The sequence below is a fragment of the Triticum aestivum genome, chromosome 7A, assembly GCF_018294505.1.
Source record: "Triticum aestivum cultivar Chinese Spring chromosome 7A, IWGSC CS RefSeq v2.1, whole genome shotgun sequence".
In the NCBI taxonomy this organism is placed as follows: Eukaryota; Viridiplantae; Streptophyta; class Magnoliopsida; order Poales; family Poaceae; genus Triticum; species Triticum aestivum.
This window is the reverse complement of record NC_057812.1, coordinates 94,042,766-94,059,470: the sequence shown is the minus strand read 5'-3', so window position 1 is coordinate 94,059,470 and position 16,705 is coordinate 94,042,766.

Sequence of the window (16,705 nt, the reverse complement as noted above, 5' to 3'; positions counted from 1 at the left end):
CATTCCTCTTCTTCCCTTCTGCAGCAACCTCTTTGGGTTGAGATTCCAAAGATGCTTGAGAGGAGGCTCTGGCTTTAGACATTGGAATTCTCTTTGCAGGAACCTTTTGCTTCATGCCTGGCTTGGTGGCAGCAGCAGTGCTATATTCCTTCTTAACCACTTTCTTCTGGAAGTGGCCTCATCCTCAACTGCCACATAGTCTTCATCCTCAGACTCTGAAGTTTTCTTCTTCCTTGTTCTGGTGGCAGCTTTGGGCAAGTTGCTGGGAGTGCTCCTTGCTTCCATCATCTGAACTGCTAGAGGGACTAGTGCCCTCACTCAGGTGAACCTGCTCCTCTGACTTGTTCTGGCTGTCACTCTGATGAGACATATTGCAAACACTGACAGCAAACCCTGTGAATAGATATAGATGAGATAGAGTGGATGAGCATCACAAAATGCAGAGGTTTTTGCAAAATAATGAGTCAAAAACTTAGTTTTAGTTTTCCACAGAAAGCATTTCGGATCAACCGATTTGTAAACTCGGTGATACCGAAGCAGCTGTTGGAACCTAAACTAGTGAACTCGGTCAGACCAAGTCATAGTTCGGTGGCACCGAGACTGCTAGGGTTTCACAAAGTCCTGAACTCGGTCACACCGATTTGCAATTCTTGGTCAGACTGAAAATTACATGTGCAATGGCCTGAGCCGAATCGGTGGTACCTAGTTCCACAACTCGGATGGTCCGAGATGGTTTCGGCGGAAACCTAACCCTAAATTTTCAATTCAACTCTAATCTACGGAGTGTTTTGACTGGATAGAAGCGTTTCAATCGTGGTAAGAATCATAATGAACACAATGTGCTAGGAATCGGACGGGGATATCATTGTGATCGAGTCCATACCCTAGTTCGGCGATGAACTCGCTACGGCGGCAACGGCGGGGAAGAATTCTGTTGACGGTGGCGGAGACCAGCGGCAGGAGGCGGCTGGCGACGAGGAGGACAATCCGGAGACCCAAGAGGCAGAGTGAGCTATGCGCGGGCGAAGGGGTTTCAGATAAATTTCCAAAATTTTGCTCGTGAGTATATATAGCCCAACCCTGTCGGTGTGACCGAGTGGAATAACTCGGTGGCACCGAGATTCATAACTGCAAGCAGTTACTGAAACTCGGTGTGACCGAAAGGTTCAAATCGGTTGCACCGAGATTGAAAACCTAGATCGACTTAGTGATCTCGGTATGACCAAAATGGAGGAATGGTCAGACCGAAAAGCACAAAGAAGTTTTGGAAGTTTAAGTCTATGACGAATCGGGGACTCCGAGTGCTCCTCACACAGAGTGGTTCGAATCTGACTTGATCAAATTTTGTGATGTAGCATGAATAGAGTTTGAGACGAGAAAATCATAGATAGCTAGAGAGGGTTCTTAGGCATTCTTGTCCATCCACTTGGCAAAAGAAAATAAAACCAATCAATCAAAATAACAAGTGGATGTCCTCGAATGAGTGAAATATGCAATCAACATGCTCACACAATAAAATGGCAATTGAAATATGTGGCAAAGCATGCACAACCAATTCTAGCATCTATCAAACAATTTGCGATGACTAGGTCATCTATATATGAGTATATTGACTTAGGAGTCAAATGAGAACATTTGATCATAGGTCATACTCATCGTTTAAGCACAAGTGGGGTTACCACTTTTACATAAAGCATTGTTGTGTTCACATCATTAGAGTTGCTTTAGCTCAATTCTTAGAGTAAAGCTCCCCCTAGATGTGAGATCCCCCCTAAGAGGGATGAACTAATCTTGGGTTTTGTCGATGATGACTTCATGTAGATGTTGAAGATGTGGATGCTCAATGTTGATGTAGATCAATTGGAGCTATCCATTGGAGTGAGTTGCACTTTCAATACCTACACGGGTTAGTCCCACAAGGAACAAACAAGGATATCCATAGACATAAAGTGATGCACACACAAGATGATGTCTATGAAAGCTTTTAGGTTACCTTGTCCCTTGTCTTACCAACAAGAGGGTTTGTGACTCCTTGAACTAGTGCAAGATGTGGAAGTTGATTTCACTTGTTCTTGCCAAGATGATAAGAGTGAAGTATATTGGCGGAGTCACCCTCGAGAACTCTCTAGTTCTTCTTCTTCGGGATCCCACCATCTTGATGGGAATCCTCGGTGTTGTAGTTGTACTTGATGAAGTGGAACTTGAAGTAGTCTTGGGAACCCACTTGACCAAGGTCTTAGGAGCTTCTTCAAATGCATCAATTTCCTCTCGAAGCTTGTCCTTGCCTTTTTGCTTGTGGTCTTGTGGTGGAAGATCATCTTGAGCTTGTGTCCCTTTGAGAGAAGTAGGATCATACTTCTCTTGTTGAGGAAAAAACTTCGTCTTGGGGTATTGATCTTCTTCCCACTCAACTCCATTGGCATTGAACTTTCGTTCAATACCAACACCTTGATTCTTCTGGTGCCTTCCTTGCTTGCGTACAATTTCCTCGAATTGCTTACTTCCGGCAAGGCTCTTGTAAACACCTTTCTCTATAATTCCCTTCAATAAGCTATTTTCTTGCTCAAATGTAACTTGGCTAAGAGAATCATTAGTGGAATCAAGAGAACTACTAGAAGCAACAATATTGGATTTAGCATGATTATTGTTACTACTAGAGGAAGAATCTTTCTTGTTCTTGTTACTAGACTTGACTTGAGGCATGTAAGTGGATAAGAGTAAACACTTGGCAATGTAAGAAGAACTTTTCTTACGAAGATCATCATTGATTTCCTTTAAGAACTCATGCTCTTGCTCAAGGTTGAGCTTTTCAAAGCGTAATTTCTCATGAGTCCTTAAAAGTTCTCGATGATCTCCTAAGATAGTTTCATGAGCTAACTTAAGAGTGTTTAGTTCTTTAGTTAGAGACTCAATCTTCTCCTTATCATTGTCATTCGTTTTATCTTGATTAGCATGATTAATTGACGTTTCATCATAGTATTCATCACTAGAGTTGTCAACAAGTAAATCATCATCACCTAACAAGTCATCTTCATCACTATTGAAATCAACATACTCGGGGTGTGATACCTTTGGGCCTTTAGCCATGAAGCATGTTCCACCTCCTTCATTTGGTGAGTCAAATATGTCGTAGGAGTTGGTTGTCACAAGTGCTAGACCGGCAACACCTTCATCTTGAGTATATTCGGAGTCGGAGTGATAGCTTCTCTCGGAGTGGTTGTCAGAGTCGGAGCTGGATACCCATTCACCAACATGAGCTTGATGTCTTCGTTTTGTGTAGCTCCTTGATGACTTGTCCTTCCTTTCCGAATCCTTGCTTCTCCATGAGGGTCTTCGTTCATAACGATCATCTCTACTCCTTCTTTCTCTAGATGGTGATTCTTCTCTTCTACTTCTTCTCTTGGGAGAATCTTCTCTTCTCTTGTAGGGGGCCGTACACTCATTGGAATAGTGTCTGGGCCTTCCACAATTGTGGCAGTTTCGCTCTCGACTAGAAGATCTTTTGTCATTGTAGGACCTTGACTTGGAGCTTCTCTCTTTGCTTCTACTCTTGTAGAACTTGTTGAAGTTCTTCACCATTAAGCTCAATTCTTCATTAAAGGTTTGTTTCTCACTCGATGATGTGGGGGCTTCACATGAGGCTTTGTAAGCACCACTTGATTTGTTGTGAAGTTCCTCTTTATCCTTGAGTGACATCTCATGAGCAACAATTCTTCCGATGACTTCCGTTGGCTTGAGATCTTTGTAATTTGGCATCATTTGGATCAATGTGCACACGGTATCATATTTTCCATCCAATGCTCTTAGGATCTTCTTGATGATGAATCTATCTGTCATCTCTTCACTCCCTAAGCCGGCAATCTCATTTGTGATAAGAGCAAGCCTAGAGTACATTTCAGCGACACCTTCACCATCCTTCATTTTGAACTTGTCAAGTTGACTTTGAAGCACATCCAATTTGGATTCCTTGACGGAGTCGGTACCTTCGTGTATATCAATCAAAGTATCCCAAATTTCCTTTGCATTCTCAAGACGGCTAATTTTGTTGAATTCTTCAGGGCACAATCCGTTGAAGAGGATATCACAAGCTTGAGCATTGTATTGTAGCATCTTCAACTCATCCGCGGTAGCTTCACGATTCGGTTCTCTCCCATCAAAGAATTCACCTTGCATGCCAACACACACAATAGCCCAAACGGCGGGGTTATGTCCAAGAATATGCATTTTCATCTTATGCTTCCAACTAGCAAAATTAGTACCATCAAAGTAAGGACCTCTACGGTGATAATTTCCCTCGCTAGACGCCATACTCTCCTAGGTTGTGAAATCAAGGCTATGACACCAAAAGCTATGGAAATCAAAGCAAATGGAGACCAAAGCTCTGATACCACTTGTAGGATCGAAAGTATGTCTTGAGGGGGGGGGGTGATTAGACTACTTGACCAAATAAAAATCTGGCCTTTTCCCAATTTTAGTTCTTGGCAGATTTTAGCTATCTTAGCACAAGTCAAGCAATCTCCACACAATTCAAGCAGGCATGCAAAAGAGTATATGAGCAGCGGAAAGTAAAGCATGCAACTTGTAAGAATGTAAAGGGAAGGGTTTGGAGGATTCACACGCAATTGGAGACACGGATGTTTTTGTTGTGGTTCCAATAGGTGGTGCTATCGTACATCCACGTTGATGGAGACTTCAACCCACGGAGGGTAACGGTTGCGCGAGTCCATGGAGGGCTCCACCCATGAAGGGTCCACGAAGAAGCAACCTTGTATATTCCATCACGGCCGTCGCCCACGAAGGACTTGCCTCACTAGCGGTAGATCTTCACGAAGTAGGTGATCTCCTTGCCCTTACAAACTCCTTGGTTCAACTCCACAATCTTGTCGGAGGCTCCCAAGTGACACCTAGCCAATCTAGGAGACACCACTCTCTAAGAAGTAACAAATGGTGTGTTAATGATGAACTCCTTGCTCTTGTGCTTCAAATGATAGTCTCCCCAACACTCAACTCTCTCTCACAGGATTTGGATTTGGTGGAAAGAAGATTTGAGTGGAAAGCAACTTGGGGAAGGCTAGAGATCAAGATTCATATGGTTGGAATGGAATATCTTGACCTCAACACAAGTGTAGGTGGTTCTCTCTCAGAAAATGTGTATTGGAAGTGTAGGTATGTTCTGATGGCTCTCTCCACGAATGAAGAGTGGGTGGAGGGGTATATATAGCCTCCACACAGAATCTAACCGTTACACACAATTTGCCAAACTCGGTGGGACCGAATGGTTAAACTCGGTCAGATCGATTCAGCAAACCTAGTGACCGATAGGATTTTCGGTGGGACTGAGATGCAACTCGGTAGGACCGATATGGTTAGGGTTAGGGCATAATGTAATCTCGGTGTGACCGATTACACAAACTCGGTGGGACCGATTTTGGTAATAAGCTAACCAGAGAGTTGGTTAGGTAAACTCGGTGGGACCGATTCGCTCATCTCGGTGAGACCGAAATGTTACGAAAGGGAAACAGAGAGTTTACATTGCAATCTCGGTGGGACCGATCGCTCATCTCGGTAAGACCGAAACATTATGAAGGGAAATAGAGAGATTACAATCCCATCTCGGTGAGACCGAGATCCCTATCGGTGAGACCGATTTGCCTAGGGTTTGTGGCAGTGGCTATGACATTTGAAACTCGGTGGCGCCGGATAGAAAGAATTGGTGGGGCCGAGTTTGACTTTTGGTTTAGGTCATATGTGGATGTGGGAGAGTATTTGAGGGTTTTGGAGCATATCACTAAGCACTTTGAGCAAGCAAGCCATTAAGCAACACCTCATCCCTCCTTGATAGTATTGGCTTTTCCTATAGACTCAATGTGATCTTGGATCACTAAAATATAAAATGTAAAGTCTTGATCTTGAAGCTTGAGCCAAACTTTTTGTCCTTAGAATTTTGAGGGATCCACTTTCGTCATCCATGCCATGCCATTCATTGAGCTTTTCATGAAATATTAATCTTGGAATAATGTTAGCTCAATGAGCTATATGTTGTTAGGAATTACCAAAACCACCCAGGGATAGTTGCACTTTCAGTTGATGTTCCTGAAAGACTGTGTCTCGGTCATCCGTTTCTCAAACACCATGTAGTGCGAGAAATCCAACGAGGGCGATCGAGTCTTGTGGGGAAAAGTGCGCAAACCTCTGCAGAGTGTACAAACTAATCAAGTAATCATGGTTAGCCGTGTCCCCGGTTATGGACATCTTGAGTATCTAGTACTTGGAGTATCTTAAGTATCTCATCACTTTTTAACTTAATATTGTTGGGTTGATAATTACTTCAATTGGGATTGAGTTGGAGGAACCTTCTCAATGATGTTTCAACTACCATGATAGTTAAATTAAAATCTATTCCTTTGTTGTAAGGAAAAATTGGCTTTTCGCAAAAACTATAACCATAGAGCTTTCCACTAGCCAAATATGCATGTAGTGATAGCATTATTCTGTTCTTGCTCTACTGTGTTACTTTGCCAGCATATTCCATGTGCTGACCCGTTTTCGGGCTGCAACGTATTATGTTGCAGAGTTTTCAGACGAGGAGTAAGGTTCGTTAGGTCGTTGCCGTGTAGCTCAGCTATGCCGTTAGAGTTGATGGACTCACTTTATCTTCCAAGCCTTCCGCTGTTATCGTATTAGATGGCCTTAAGCCATATTTATTGTAATAAGTTCTCTTTGGAGACATTTGATGTAATAAGTGTGTGATTGCTACTTTGTTATAAATCCTCGAGTACTGTGTGTGTTAGCATTACCGATCTAGGGATGACACTGAAGCACAGAGACTTGACCGTTTGAGGTCGGGTCGCTACAATTTTCAAGCACAATGAACGTAACAAAACCTAGAAAACAAATATCGTTATTACAATAAATTTTTTGAACATATTTGAGGTGTAGCAACTAATATTAGATGCACTATTGAACACCAAAAGAGCTAAATAAACCTAGATTTTAAATATATTGGAGAAGTGTGGGCACCGAGAAACTCTATCATAATGTAAAAGTTGCATGTTTACTTTTACAAAATAGAATGAATATTGTTGAGTTTACTTTTGAAATTATGTAAAACATAATCATAGTTGTATGAATTATCAAATTTGTCAGAATAGTCATTACTAGAACAGTTGGGCGCGCTTTGCTACGCCGTTGGGGTTGTTGGGTTTTTATAGCTTTTTTACTCACTTTGTTTCAAAAGATAAGTCGTATTAGTTTTTTTTTGAAAAGTCAAACTTCTTTAAATTTGATCAAATTTGTAGATAAGTATACCAAAATCCATAATATCAAATCGACAACATTAGATTCATCATGAAATGGGTTTTCATATTTTATTTATTTAGTATTGTGGATGTTGATATTTTTGGCTCTTTATTTGACTTTGCAAAATATAATATATCTTATATTTTATTTGCGAGTAGGGAAGATTATGGAGTGTATTTTATTTTTATTTATATAATGTGGTGTTTTTGGTGGGTCTATCGCGCTATGATTCTATGTTATCTGCTAAGTAACTAATATTTATGTGGGGAAATTTCTGTGTCGGTGGCTGTATGGACTATATTGGTGCTATAATATGACATGGCGGTGCTTCTTTTTTAGGTGATGAGAGGGTGCATATGATTGATATAATTTTTATAGGCGATTGCTACTAATTAATTTAAAAAATCATTATCCCAGTTAAAACCATGAACTAAATCCAAAATTAAATACCTCAATCGAATGAAAGTGCTCTAAAATTAGGGAGCATTAAATGAACTAAATGAGAGAATACTTAAGAAATTGTGTATTAAAAGATTCTCTTTATCAAACATGAGGATTATAATTACAGTTAGTGAGCATTATTTTTCTGTACATGGTTAAGCGTCATTCCCTTCCTAGAGATAGGCATTTCTATTGGATAATTTTTCATGTTGTCTTTTGTGATGTCATGTGGTAGTTGATGCGGATTGTTGCTGTTGTAATTCATTGTTCATTGTTCTGATCGCTGTGGAGTTCTTTCTTTTTCGTTCGCCTAGACATAGATGGTCATGTATGACTTTGGCCTTTGCCGATGTAATTCTTTGTGTGTGCGCAATTGTTGGTTGTATGCATCTTAGTCATGGAAAGACCGAGTATGTACTCATTGTGTTCATATATATCCTTAATGCTTTAATAAAATTCACCCTTTTATCAAAAAAGTGTGGGCGATATTATTTCATCCATACTAACCATTTGATCAACCCATGCTACCCCAAGTGTGTCCCCACATTAGTGTTTTCAATCCAGGTCCTACATGTTTCTATCAGATTTATACAATAATAACAAGCGTTGTGGCGAAACATCTTAAGAAATGAACATTAATCTTAAGCCAAAAGTAACCTTAGGGCATCTCCACCGCTGACACTCTAACCACCAGCATACGTCTGGACCATGCTATCCAGACGTGTTGTGCCATCCAACGCAGACCTGTATCGGTCCGCCGGACGATCCAGACACACTTTTTTTTCCATAAACCGGAAGTAGAGTAGGGGGGTGCGGGAGTCCACAAGCAACCACTTGGGACTCCGACACCCCCGGCCCACTAAATCCCCCCTCACGGACCCATTTTCTTCCATTTTGCCCCTCCCCCTTGCTTTGCATCCACACCCTCCTCCTCTGAGGCCGCCATTGTACCTCTTCGATTGGCACACCAGCATTACCGGACCTCCGCAACCAGCATCGATGCGCCCACCCGCCTTTCACGACAGCATCGTCCACCCAGGACCCTTCCGTAGTCAGGTACACTCCGCCCCCTTGTCGATGTCATCCATGGAGGACACCACACTCGGGGTATTCAGTCAAATGCCATTGAGCTAATTTTTGAATGCCGTTTCGTTTTTTAGAGTACGAAGGATGGCAGGGTACTCAAACATAGATGATGAGTTGTTGTGCGATGCGTGGTTGGACGTATCCAAGGATTTCGTAGGCATGAGTAGAGGAGGGACCTTCCAGAAGCGCGTGCATGATTCATTTCATGCGCAAAAGCACATTGCATCGTACGACATGCACATCATCCAACAATGCAATGTGAGGTCATTATCTTATCAATGGTACGCCATCCAGACCTCCATCACCAAGTTTTGTGACGTAGTTGGTTGGCTGGAGGCAATGTGGCCATTTCAAGCGGTAGAGGAGGAGATTGTAAGTTTTGTTTCTTCTTGCTCAACTTGTTGATTGAACCATTCACTCAATGTTAGTCTACACATTATGTAGCCCGCACGTGATGTCGTGATGTACCAAAGGACAAAGCGCGACACGGTTTGAAAGTCCGAAATCCCACAAACCGCAAGTGAAACCAGGGAGGTTTTGCGAGCGTCCGAAACTTCGCCACGTAAGCCTCCAACACCCGGGCCACCCAAAAACCCCACCCAGAGCACCGGTTCGTCAACCTGCCCCCTGCTCTATATCCACCTAGTCTGAGACCAACGCCACCGCTGTACCACCCACACTGGCGTCCAAGCCTTGCTGGACCTCCGTGGATCCACCTGGGCGATAGGCCCAGTTTGCCTACATGCCTTCTACTGGTAGTCCGACAGCCACCTAGGCACCCTTTGCCTCTACACATTGTCGTCCATGGCGGGTACCATGTGGGACAATTGTTCGGCCAAATGGCATAGCCAATTTATCGATGTTTTTGTTGTTTACTTAGAAGTAAGTACGATGGATTCGGATGATGTGTACTTGTACGCTGAGTCCATTGATGTTGATGGACGACTACTTTGTTCTTGAAGTAACATGCTCTCAATTTCAAGGGATCAATGAAGGGACACCGAGTTTTGGATCGACACAGGACACGAGAGCATATGATGTTGATGGACGACTACTTTGTCCCTGATGCGCTATTCAATACCTTCTTCTACCATCAATTAAGGATGCACTAAACTGTGTTCGGTCGTCTCTATAATGGTCTCCTAGTCTATGATCACTACTTCATCTTGAAGAAGGATGCCATTGGAACCATTGGATTCTTTGGTTACGAGAAGTGCAGGGTTGCATGGATGCTTGCCTACGACACGACCGCATATTCGTGGGCCGAGTATCTCTGACTGTATGAAAGCACATGTCTCAAAGCCATGGTGAGGTTTTCTACTGTGGTGGTCAAGGTGTTTGGACTGGACTACTTGAGAGAACCAACTGCCGAAGACACCGCAAGGCTCATGGCATTGTCAGAAGCAAGAGAGTGGTCTGGTATGCTCGGATCTCTGCTACCTCTTGAGCACTGTGTTGGTTTTCCCTTGAAGAGGAAAGGGTGATGCAGCAAAGTAGCATAAGTATTTCCTTCAGTTTTTGAGAACCAAGGTATCAATCCAGTAGGAGGCCATGCTCAAGTCCCTTGCACCTACACAAACAAATAAGAACCTTGCAACCAACGCGATAAAGGGGTTGTCAATCCCTTCACGGCCACTTGCAAAAGTGAGATCTGATAGAGAAGATAAGATAATACTTTTGGTATTTTTATGATAAAGACTAAAAGTAAAGAAAGCTAAATAAACGGCTGATGACCCACAAGTATCAGGGATCTATCGTAGTCCTTTCGATAAGTAAGAGTGTCGAACCCAACGAGGAGCAGAAGGAAATGATAAGCGGGTTTCAGCAAGGTATTCTCTGCAAGCACTGAAATTATAGGTAATAGATAGTTTTGTGATAAGATAATTTGTAATGAGCAACAAGTAACAAAAGTAAATAAAGTGCAGCAAGGTGGCCCAATCCTTTTTGTAGCATAGGACAATCCTGGACAAATTCTTATATAGAGAAAAGCGCTCCCGAGGACACATGGAAATTATCGTCAAGCTAGTTTTCATCACATTCATATGATTCACGTTCGGTACTTTGGTATGTGGGTGGACCGGTGCTTGGGTACTATCCTTACTTGGACAAGCATCCCACTTATGATTAACCTCTATTGCAAGCATCCGCAACTACAACAGAAATATTAAGGTAAACCTAACCATAACATGAAACATATGGATCCAAATCAGCCCCTTACGAAGCAACGCATAAACTAGGGTTTAAGCTTCTGTCACTCTAGCAACCCATCATCTACTTATTACTTCCCAATGCCTTCCTCTAGGCCCAAATAATGGTGAAGTGTCATGTAGTCAACGTTCACATAACACCACTAGAGGAGAGACAACATACATCTCATCAAAATATCAAACGAATACCAAATTCACATGACTACTAATAGCAAGACTTCTCCCATGTCCTCAGGAACAAATGTAACTACTCACAAAGCATATTCATGTTCATAATCAGAGGGGTATTAATATGCATATAGGATCTGAACATATGATCTTCCACCAAATAAACCAACTAGCATCAACTACAAGGAGTAATCAACACTACTAGCAACCTATAGGTACCAATCCCAGACTTAGAGACAAGAATTGGATACAAGAGATGAACTTGGATTTGAGAGGAGCTGGTGCTGGTGAAGATGTTGATGGAGATTAGCCCCCTCCCGATGAGAGGAGCATTGGTGATGACGATGGCGATGATTTCCCCCTCCCGGAGGGAAGTTTCCCCGACAGAACAGCTCCGCAAGAGCCCTAGATTGGTTCCGCCAAGGTTCCGCCTCGTAGCGGCGGAGTCTCGTCCCGAAAGCTTGCTTATGATTTTTTTCTCAATGAAAGACTCCATATAGCAGAAGATGGGCATCGGAGGGCCACCAGGGGGCCCATGAGGCAGGGGGCACGCTCAGGGGGTAGGGCGCGCCCCCCCCTCGTGGCTGGTGAGTGGCCCCCCTCTAGTACTTCTTGCGCTCAGTAATTTTTATATATTCTGAAAATAACTTCTGTGAAGTTTCAGAACTTTTGGAGCGGTGCAGAATAGGTCTCTAATATTTGCTCCTTTTCCAGCCCAGAATCCTAGCTACCAGCATTCTCCCTCTTTATGTAAACCTTGTAAAATAAGAGAGAATATGCATAAGTATTGTGACATAATGTGTAATAACAGCCTATAATGCAATAAATATCGATATAAAAGCATGATGCAAAATGGACATATCAACTCCCCCAAGCTTAGACCTTGCTTGTCCTCAAGCCAAAGCCAAAATCGAAAAATATGTCCACATGTTTAGAGATAGAGGTGTCGATAAAAATAAAATACGGACATGAGGGCATCATGATCATTCTTAGAATAGCAGCTTATATAATTATTGTCATATGATCTCTTATGCTAAAGTAACAATTAAATCACAATTTCAAGTATGAATCATAAACTTCATTGAAAACTAACAAACTATAATCTCAGTCATTGGAGTAATTGCAATTTATCATAACATAGGAAAGAGTCAATATAAGAGCTTTTCAGCAAGTCCACATACTCAACCATCTTTTAGTCTTTCACAATTGCTAATACTCACGCAATATTTATGGGTATGAAGTCTTAATCAGACACAGAGAAAGATAGGGGCTTATAGTTTTGCCTGCCAATGTTTTACCTCAAGGGTAATGTCAACAATAATAGTTCATGAAAACTCACATCCAATTAGCCATATATACCAAGATACTTCCAACATATTGTGCTTGCCAAAAGATAAAATGTAAAAAGGAAAGGTGAAGATCACCATGACTCTTATGTAAGGTAGGAGATAAAAGTAAAAGATAGGCCCTTCGCAGAGGGAAGCAGAGGTTGTCATGCGCTTTTATGGTTGGATGCACAAAATCTTAATGTGAAAGAACGTCACTTTATATTGCCACTTGTGATATGGACCTTTATTATGTAGTCCGTCGCTTTTATTTCTTCCATATCACAAGATTGTATAAAGCTTATTTTCTCCCACACTAATAAGTCATACATATTTAGAGAGCAATTTTTATTGCTTGCACCGATGACAACTTACTTGAAGGATCTTACTCAATCCATAGGTAGATATGGTGGACTCTCATGGCAAAACTGGGTTTAGGGATATTTGGAAGCACAAGTAGTATCTCTACTTGGTGCAAAGAATTGGCTAGCATGAGAGGGAAAGGCAAGCTCAATCATGTTGGATGATCCATGACAATATAATTTATCTCAGATGTAAGAAAACATAACCCATTACGTTGTCTTCCTTGTCCAACGTCAACTCTTTAGCATGTCATATTTTAATGAGTGCTTACAATCATAAAAGATGTCCAAGATAGTGTATTTTTATGTGAAGACCTCTCTTTCTTTATTACTTCTTACTAATTGCAACAATGACCAAAACTATGTTTGTCAACTCTCAACAACTTTTAATCATCATACTCTTTATATGTGAGCTCATTACTCTCCATAAGATCCATATGATCTCTTTTGTTTCTTTTTATTCTTTTCTCTTTTCTTTTATTCACTCAAGATCATGGCAAAATAATCAAGCCCTTGACTCAACACTAATCTTTATTATATAGCTCACGGACTCGATTACATAGGAAGATCATAAAGCAAAACTCACAACTAGATCATACTGACACTTTATTCTACTAGATCAAAATATTATCAAAAGAATCGAACTAAGAAAAACGGTAAAGATAAAAGTGATGGTGATACGATACCAGGGCACCTCCCCCAAGCTTGGCAGTTGCCAAGGGGAGTGCCCATACCCATGTGATTATGTCTCCTTTTTCGGGGATGGTGATGTGATATTTTTGGCGGTGATGCCCCTCAGGATACGATTCTCCTCCTCGAGCTTATTGACTTGCTGCTTGAGGTCCATTATTTCCTTTCGAAGCTTTCCTATAACAGCCAAAGCTCCTTGCACCCAAGGGTGTTGCATAGCTGCGGGAGAACAAGTGACACTCTTTTTTATATTTTCATAAGAAAGAAATCTAACATTGGAAGGGATAACCGAGTTTGGGATAGCCGAGCTCTGTAGTTCCCCCATTGTGAATCCAGCTCGGAAGCAAGAAGTGACTTCTTGATCCTCCTCCATGTCATCTATCCTCTTCAAATCATCCTCCATCTCTTCCTCCGTTGCTGGCCCAAAGTGGTCAGCATTGCTATTTGTCATTGATCTCGATGCCGGATGAGACACCCGGCTCTCCCCGACTGACTCTTGCGAAGATAGCTTGTTCTAATCTGCAGCAGCAACAGCTCAAAACACAAACAGAGGATAATTGCGTGATACGGAAGTCAAAACCTTCGGGAGATTATATAATGAATTTTTACCGACCAAAATACGTAACGTGCAAGAAAACGGAGTCCGGAGAGCGCATGAGGTGCCCACGAGGTAGGGGGGCGCCCTCCACCCTCGTGGAGCCCTCGTGTCCTTCCTGGACTGCTTCTTATTTTTCTATTTTTCTAAATATTCCAAAACGGAGAAAAATTGCCATTAGAACTGTTTTGGAGTCGGTTTACTTACCATACCACATACCTATTCCTTTTCGGAGTCTAAAACATTCTGGAAAGTGTCCCGTATGTATTCCTCCGGGGTTACGGTTTCAATAACATTGGTTTCAACATTTGTAGGATTATCTAATATATAATGTTTGATTCTTTGACCGTTCACCACCTTCGGATTTGTGCCTTCGAAGTTGTTGATTTTTATGGCACCGGAACGATAGACCTCCTCGATAACGTAAGGACCTTCCCATTTAGAGAGAAGTTTTCCTGCAAAAAATCTTAAACGAGAGTTGTATAGCAATACATAATCACCTATATTAAACCCACGCTTTTGTATCCTGTTGTCATGCCATCTTTTAACTTTTTCTTTAAACAATTTGACATTCTCATAGGCTTGGGTTCTCCATTCATCAAGTGAACTTATGTCAAATAACCTCTTCTCACCGGCAAGTTTGAAATCATAATTGAGCTCTTTGATAGCCCAATAAGCCTTATGTTCTAGTTCGAGAGGTAACTGACATGCTTTTCCATAAACCATTTTATACGGAGACATACCCATAGGATTTTTATATGCTGTTCTATAGGCCCATAATGCATCATCAAGTTTCTTGGACCAATTCTTTCTAGATCTATTAAAAGTCTTTTGCAAAATTAATTCATGTTCACTATTACTCAATTCTACTTGACCACTAGACTGTGGGTGATAAGGAGATGCAATTCTATGATTAACATCATACTTAACAAGCATTTTACGAAAAGCACCATGAATAAAATGTGAACCACCATCAGTCATTAAATAACTAGGGACTCCAAACCTCAGAAAAATAACTTCTTTAAGCATCTTAATAGAGCACTACTAGGAAAAGGCTAATTAGTGGCGCACTTATTTTTGCCATTAATGGCGCACTATAGGTGCGCCACTATTACCACGCCACTAGTAACAAATAGTAATGGCGCACTATAGGTGCGCCATTACTATCTGTCCATTACTATGGCTAGAAGTGTGCCATTACTATCTGACTTATGATAGTAATGACGCACCACATAGAAGTGCGCCATTACTAACAATTGTTTTTCAAAAAAAATTCAAACTTTTTTTTTCGTTTTTTCTTAATCTCGGGTCACTATGGCTTAATCTCGGGTCAATATGCTTAATATCAAGTCAAATCGCACTCCGTGGTCAAACTTCCCGGAAGGTCACCCATCCTCACACTACTCCAGCCCGAGCACGCTTAACCAACTCACTTAACAGGCACTTGTTAATATATCTATCATATTAATCCTATTAAACCTTGTTGATGTCTAGGACTTTGTTCATGTTCATGAGTGTGATGAAATTTTGAAAAAATATTTCAAACTTTCCGGTCATATTACGTATCATATTTTGAAAAAAATTAAAAAAATTGAAACCATTTTTTTCTGTTACTAGTGGCGCACCTGGCAAATGGTGCGCCACTACCAAGTTTGATTGTTTTTCCATTTCCCCCCTCTAAATCTCAAAAGCCCCGTATCTTTCGTTCTGTTAGGTTATTGGAGATTCTGAAAATCTTGAACGGGGTCCCTCAGTTCAATACAGATGTAACTTTTCGAGTAGATGATTTTTCATATAAAAAACTTTTTAATCCGAGTTCGTATGCAAAAGTGTCGGGTGGTAGGTGTGACATATGCCAACGGGTGGCTTATCATTGTGGGAGCCAGTAAGACGTCGCCGGTGCCTGGAAATGGGAGGAGGCGAAGACATGCACGCCGGCGAATCTTACCCAGCTTCGGGGCTCTCCGTGGAGATAACACCCCTACTGCTGCTCTGAGGGGTCTCCGCATGATCACTAGACGAACAAGTAGCTAACAATGCTCCTTGAGCTGTTCGGTGGGAGGAGGAAGGAGGGCACGGCTGGCTTGCTTCCCCTCCTTGTGTGTGTCTAGATCTAGCTGAGGGTCGAACCCTTTGCATGGGTGCCCCGGGGGGTTTATATAGGCCTACCCCCCGGGGGTACAATGGTAATTCGACTGGGCGCGGGGCCCAGCCGTCTGTGACCGCGCTCGCCGGCTTCTGCGCCGACTGCTGGGGCCCGCCGGCTACCAACTCCTTGGCAACAGGCAGGCCCCACTGCCAAGGGTCTTGTCGATGGCTGGTTACTGTTGCCTCATCCTGATGACGAGGGCTTCGTCAAGGTAAGCGTGGCTACAGTGCCGCCGTCCGGCGGGCGATTACCGTAGCCTTACGGCGTCTTGTCTCCTTAATGGGGTGTCTTCTTCGAGGGAGGAAGTGAGCCGGCTGCGGGGAGCCGGCCCCGTCTCGGGCCGACTGGGGGAGTCCAGGCCGCCTTCGGGTGTCTCTCTGCCC